Raw genomic sequence first — 7588 nt, forward strand, 5'->3', positions numbered from 1 at the left:
TCAAGAATGAGCAAGCTACATGACATTTAGTATGAAGTCACCTAGGTGTCCTTCACGATTTGCCCAAATGTACCCAAGTGGGCGAATTGGTAAATTGATCCATTTTCAAGAATATAAATATATAGAAAACATAAAAAATGCTATGCTAATAAAAAAACAAGTTTACACACTCCCAGGAATGTCATACATTATGGATCATTAGCTTCCCTCCATAAAATGTACTAACAAGAGATGCAACAAGAATGCTGATCCAATGTCTCCAAACACAGAAGGGAAATATTTAAGAAAAGGGCCAAGTTAGCAGCCAACACTGATCTAATGTCATAAGAAAACACATCACAAACCACACAAAGTAAAACATTTGGTGGTTGGGTATTGGTTGGGTATTCACACCTCTAGATGGCCCGGGCGGGGGTTTGTTGTGGAGCCAGAGAGAGCAGCAATCAGACAAAGTGGGGGATGGAGGACTTGAATGTGTTCTCTTTGTAGTCAGTTTTTATTGTTTTTATTGAACCTTTATTTTGGCAATACATCAAATAAACAACAACACATCTATAATCATATATTATATAGACTGGGAAACTCTATAGTGAAGTGTGTGAACCAATATATTTTTTTAATTAACCTTTATTTAAGCTACATATGTTAACATGGGCTATTTTTAGCACCTTTCTGGGATGCTTGATTGTTTTCATTGCTTTGCTGGGAAGCTTAGCAGAAGTAGACATGCTCATGTTATTTATGTTAGAGCAGGGTGAGCTGCACAAAGTAGACTTCCTACTAAGGCACACAGCCTCAATGCTAACAGTATAACTCTGGTTCATAGGCACATGATTACAGCATACAATAGCTGTAGGATCAGTGGAGACATTCAGGGCAGTTAGAGGAACATTTATTAGGTTACTTACATTGTGTCTTCCAATGCCCCTGGGATAATGTACATTTTCTGAAGCATCATGACAACTCAGCGACACAATGGTAAGGATTAACTGAGCTGGGCTTGGGTCAATGATAAGTCATTGTCTCAACTGTGGCAGGTAGCCTAGTGGTTAGAGTGTTGGACTAGTAACTGAAAGGTTGCAAGATCAAGGTAGTTAACCCACTGTTCCTAGGTCATCATTGAAAATAAAAATGTGTTTTTAACTGACTTGCCTAGATAAATAAAGGTCAAATACATATATATTTTTTAAACACAGCCTTATAATGCTGTGAAATTATCCAGGGGACTTATATATAGTAAGGATCGCTACAGTATATTTGAGTTTAAAACCTGAATGTCAACTGACACCTAATAGAGCATTCTAAGATATTTGTCTAACCCTTTTATGTCATGCTCTCTGCCATTTCTGGGAAGAACATCCTGTGCAACCATGAACTCCTTTTTTCACTAGAACCTCTTGCAGTCACAGTGAGTCAGACCACAGGAGAGGAAGCTTTATTGATGTTCTCTGGTGGCAACAAAGGGAAAAAGTCATTTCAAGTCAGCCAGGAGAACAAGGCCAGTGCCAAGCCAGGGAAAGGAATGGGTGGAGTGGATATGGAAGAAAGAACTGCTGAACTGTTGCTGTGAGAACGGTTATACAGAGAGAGGGAATTGGAGAGGGATTGACTGAAAGATAAAGGTGCTATACAATTAATCAGGAAAGCATCATTGCACTGAAAGAGAAAATGCACAGAGGAAAGTGTATAGGAAACACTGTGAGGGAAAAAAAACATTTTTCAATTCGCACTGATTCTTTCCATTTCATCAACCTATTTCTTCGTGAAAGCAAGTCAGATGTGAGCAGCAGAGGCTGAGCACAGACAGTGTAGCAAGACTATAGCACACATTTAATTTTCCAGTTAAAACATTTGTGGTGAAATTGATCAAACAATGTATAACCAAATAAAATGTGTTGATATACCATTTTACATATTAGCATACAGTAATTTCCAATTTCCACCGGGTATAAATAGTGGGAGCTCTGAGACAGGAGATGAGTTAAGCCATTTATGAGACAAAGCTAGACGTGTTTTGTATTCCCCACATCTCAGAGAGGAGCGTGTGAAGCTGTGATGTTGTTTGAAAAATATATTTTGATTAGAAATTCTAGAGTACTTCCCTCTGCACCAGATCTACTCAGCTGTGAATAGGCTGGTCTGTGATTGTTCTGCTCTCTTGAACAATAATTATTATGAAAAATCTATCCAAACACAGGAAAATTGTGAAAGGATTTCTGGATGACATTTTGTATTCACTTCAGCTGTTATTACAATAGAATAAAACAACCACGCAACACAGCACTCCATGCACAACGCTCCAATACCTGTTATAGTGTAGGTGTGTGTGCAGTTGAACAGGAGTGCCAATTCCCCAAACATCCTTCGTCACCTCCATATTCCCTTCTATTAAACACACATTTAAACATAAAGACACTTTTGCAGCATTATTTAGCGTGTGTGTACGCATGTGTGTCTTTACCTTTGTGCATGTTTACATTTTGTATGTGCGTGTTTACATCTTTTTTTTTTTATCACTCTGGTGCAATTTTCACAAGTACAGTACTAGTCAAAAGTTTGGACACACCTACTCATTCAAGGGTTTTTCTTAATTTTTACTATTTTCTACATTGTATAATAATAGTGAAGACATCAAAACTGTGAAATAGCATATATGGAATCATGTAGAAACCAAAAAAAGTGTTAAACAAATCAAAATATGTTATACTCTTCAAAGAAGCCACCCTTTACCTTGATGACAGCTTTGAACACTCTTGGCATTCTCTCAACCAGCTTCATGAGGTATGCTTTTCCAACAGTCTTGAAGGAGTTCCCACATATGCTGAGCACTTGTTGGTTACTTTTCCTCCACTCTGCGGTCCAACTCATCCCAAACCATCTCAATTGGGTTGAGGTCGGGTCATTGTGAAGGCCAGGTCATCTGATGCAGTCTCCATCACTCTCCTTGGTCAAGTAGCCTTACACAGTCTGGAGGTATGTTTTGGGTCATTCTCCTGTTGAAAACAAATGATAGTCCCACTGTGCAAACCAGATGGGATGACGTATCACTGCAGAATGTAGTGGTAGCCATGCTGGTTAAGTGGGCCTTCAATTATAAATAAATCACAGAAAGTGTCACCAGCAAAGCAACCCCACACCATCACCTCCTCCTCCATGCTTCACTATGGGAACCACACATGCAGAGATCATCTGTTCACCTACTCTACGTCTCACAAAGACACAGCAGTTGGAACCAAAAATCTCAAATTTGGACTCATCAGACCAAAGGACAGATTTCCACCGGTCTAATGTCCATTGCTCGTGTTTCTTGGCCCAAGCAAGTCTCTTGTTCTTATTGGTGTCCTTTAGTAGTGGTTTCTTTGCAGCAATTCGACCACGAAGGTCTGACTAATGCAGTCTCCTCTGGGCTGCAATTTCTGAGGCTGGTAACTTTAATGAACTTATCCTCTGCAGCAGAGGTAACTCTGGGGGTCTTCCTTTCCTGTTGGGGTCCTCATGACAGCCAGTTTCATCATAGCGCTTGATGGTTTTTGGGACTGCACCTGAAGAAACTTTCAAAGTTCTTGAAAAGTTCTGGATTGACTGACCTTCATGTCTTAAAGTAATGATGGACTGTTGTTTCTCTTTGCCGATTTTAGCTGTTCTTGCTTGGTCTACCGAATTTGGATATCTTCTGTATACCACCCAAACCTTGTCACAATACAACTGATTGGCTCAAATACATTAAGAAGGAAAGAAATTCCACAAATGAACTTTTAACAAGGCACACCTGTTAATTGAAATGCATTCAAGGTGACTACCTAATGCAGATGGTTGAGATAATGCCAAGAGTGTGCAAACCTGCCATCAAGGCAAAGAGTGGCTACTTTGAAGAATATCAAATATAAAATATAATTTGATTTGTTTAACACTTTTTTGGTTGCTCCATATGTGTTATTTCATAGTTGCGATGTCTTCACTATTATTCTACAGAAAGTTGTGTGTGTGTGTGGGGGGGGGAGGGGCTGTGGGATTATTTGTGCCAGAACAGAGAAGAGGGAGGGCAAAGAGACCGAAGGTGGAAGAACAGAGTGCAGAACAGAGAACAGAGGGTTTGAGTACGGCGCGATGGTGAAGCCAGTGGAGTGTGCAGAGGAGCGGGGTGACATGGGAGACCTTGGGAAGGTTGAACACCAAGCTGTCTCACTGCTTGGGTTTGATGGCACAAGTGGGGAGCCCAGACAACAGAAACTTGCAGTTGTCCAGACAGGAGATGACAAGTGCCTGGATTAAGACCTGTGCCGCTTTCTGTGTGAGGTAGGATCGTACTCTATGGACGTAGTAGAGCATGAACCTGCAGGAGCGAGTTACTGCTTTGATGTTTTCAGAGAATGACAGGGTATTGTCCAGGGTCACGGTAAGGTTCTTTGCACTCTGGGAGGGGGACACCAGGCTACATCACATCCGGCCGTGATTGGATGTCCCATAGGGCGACGCACAACTGGCCCAACGTCGCCCGGGTTTGGCCAGGGTAGTCCGTCATTGTAAATAAAAATTTGTTCTTAACTGACTTGCCTAGTTAAAACTTCTTATGGGCAGGTGGGATGGTAGCGTCCCACCTAGCCAACATCCGGTGAAATACCAAATTCAAATATTTAACATTCTTGAAAATATATGTGTTATACATCAAAATAAAGCTTAACTTCTTGTTAATCCAGACGCTGTGTCAGATTTCAAAAAGGCTTTAAGGCAAAAGCAAACCATGCGATTATCTGAGGACAGCGTCCCACGTACAAACACATGAAAATCATATTTCAACCAGGCAGGTGCGCCACAAAAGTCAGAAATAGAGATATAATTAATGCCTTACCTTTGAAGATATTCTTCTGTTGGCACTCCAAAATGTCCCAGAAATATCACAAATGGTCCTTTTGTTCGATAATGTCCTTCTTTATGTCCCAAAAATGTCAATTTATTTGGCGCGTTTGAATCAAAAATACACCGGTTTCAACTCGCCCAACATGCCTACAAAGTTTCTAATAAGTTACCTGTAAACTTGGTCCAAACATTTCAAACAATGTTCCTAATCCAACCTCAGGTACCCTATAACGTAAATAATCGTTCAAATTTAAGACGGAATAAACTGTTTCTAATACCGGATAAAAACAACGGGAAGCGCGCTCCAGTTCACGCGCACCAAAAAAGTTGAGTCCACCTGGAGTGACACTTACAATGCATAGAACTACTTCATTTCTCAAAAGAAAAACATCTAACAATTTCTAAAGACTGTTGCCATCTAGTGGAAGCCATAGGAACTGCAACCAGGTTCCTATTAATAAGGGTATCCCATAGAAAACAATTGAAAAATAACATGACCTAAAAAAAATTCCCCCTGGATGATTTGTCCTCGGGGTTTTGCCTGCCATATCAGTTATGTTATACTCACAGACATTATTAGAGAGAGAGAGAGAGAGAGAGAGAGAGAGAGAGAGAGAGAGAGAGAGAGAGAGAGAGAGAGAGAGAGAGAGAGAGAGAGAGAGAGAGAGAGAGAGAGAGAGAGAGAGAGAGAAAGAAAAGAGAAAATCTGTACTTAGGAGAAATGAGTATCCCTGTGCCACCACTGCGATGACCAGATGCTTTATCAGATGAAGAGAGAGCAGCTGGAGTAGCATTGTTCTCTGGGGTGATTTATGTCTCCGTTAGGACCAAAAAGTCGAGGGACTGAAGGGCAGTATGGGCTTAGCTGAACTCGCCGTTCTTCATCTGAAAATAACTAGGTAAGATACTCAAATGAGAGAGGGATGTGGAGCCTTCCTCACATTCCTTCCAGAAAGACTCACAGAGGTAATCGCTGCCAAAGGTGATTCTAACATGTATTGACTTAGGGAGTTGAATACTTATCTATTAAAGATATATTAGTGTTTAATCTACAATAAATGCTTGAATTTTTCTTCCACTTTGACATTACAGACATTACATTACAGAGTACATTACAGAGTATTTTCTGTGGATCGTTGACACAAAATGACAATTAAATGAAATTTAATCCCAATTTGTAACACAACAAAATGTGGGAAAATGAACAGTTTCTAAAGGCACTGTACATCATCATTCTCCATCAGCCAGTGTGCTTCAATAGGAAAAAGTGGAAAGAGTCACTCTATGTGCTACCATTTGGAATTATAGAGTAGTGTACTGCTGAAATACTCAAATAATGTTTGAGTTGTATTTAACAATATATTCCACTCATTATCTGAATTTCATTGATACAGTGTAAGCTAATGGATTTGAAGCAGAGAGATAGGCGATACTGTATCAGTTGACAAGTCACATAAAAAATAAGGTGATCTTGTACAGGGTTGCATTGGGCAGAATTGGCGCACTGTGCTACATTTTTACATTGTCCAACTGCTTTACAATACCCCAATTTCTGATGATTTATCCTAAGCATGTACTGTATAACGATAATGAAACTGTAAGACTGACATATTTCTCAACATGCTCACAACCTGCCATTGGATGCTAATTTTTTTTTTTTAAATGGTGCATGTCAAGTTATAGTCAAATACTGTATGGAAAATGTACCATCTACTATTATTTTTATTTAGCATTTCAAAAATAACTGTTTTGAAAGGTGTATCTTGTGTTTTTTGCTATTGGATTAAATGGTATCTGATGTATTGGTAACTAAACAAAATGTTATCATGGTATTTCACGGAAAACTTGATTTGGCATGAATGACTCAGGGGTGAAAAATGTGAAACCCCAATTAATGCACAATCAAAGGTTCTGAACACAAGATAGGGGGCATTGCTATCAGCTTAGAGTTTATACCACATACATCTGAAACATTTGCGAAAGTGATTGAAAAAAAACTCTATGATGTTGGCATGGGCATGTGTGTGTGTGTGTGTGTGTGTGTGTGTGTGTGTGTGTGTGTGTGTGTGTGTGTGTGTGTGTGTGTGTGTGTGTGTGTGTGTGTGTGTATATGACAGTGCAGCTTCTGTTTGAGCTCCTTCAGAGGAGGATGATAAAAGGATGATGATGGCAGTCTGTAGCATCCCCCACGACAGCAGGGTGGCAGCTGAAGAGGTGTGACCACACATTAGCTCAGTCCTCCTTACTCAGCTCCCAGCTGCAGGTGATTGACAGGGAGTGTGTCTGACACACCATCAGATAAACACAGCTGACTGAGATATGCCATGTGACAGGTAGAGTCACTCTAATCTACAACACCACAGCAGAATCAGACAAAGTCTAGGCCTCAGGTAACAAGAAAAGCAAATTGGACAGCCGTGGCCCATTGCCTGTCACATCAGATATGAGGGTAGTCTGAGAAATGCCTGAGCGCCATTATCAATGAGCATTGCATGCCAGGGCTGAGTTGGACCTCTTGCCCTGTCCCTGCCTGACATTTCATCACAAAACATGATGTATGCCGCTTATTGTCATGCATACCACCACCTTCTCTCATTCTCTCCTTCCAGAAACAGATCATTCTAACATTTCCCCTCATTGTGCTATAAAGCAGTGCCGGCACTAACAGAGAATACCAACTCAACATTTTTTTTGTTACCTTTATTTAACTAGGCAGGTCAGTTAAAAACAC

This window comes from Oncorhynchus mykiss, chromosome 11, assembly GCF_013265735.2.
Source record: "Oncorhynchus mykiss isolate Arlee chromosome 11, USDA_OmykA_1.1, whole genome shotgun sequence".
Taxonomy (NCBI): domain Eukaryota; kingdom Metazoa; phylum Chordata; class Actinopteri; order Salmoniformes; family Salmonidae; genus Oncorhynchus; species Oncorhynchus mykiss.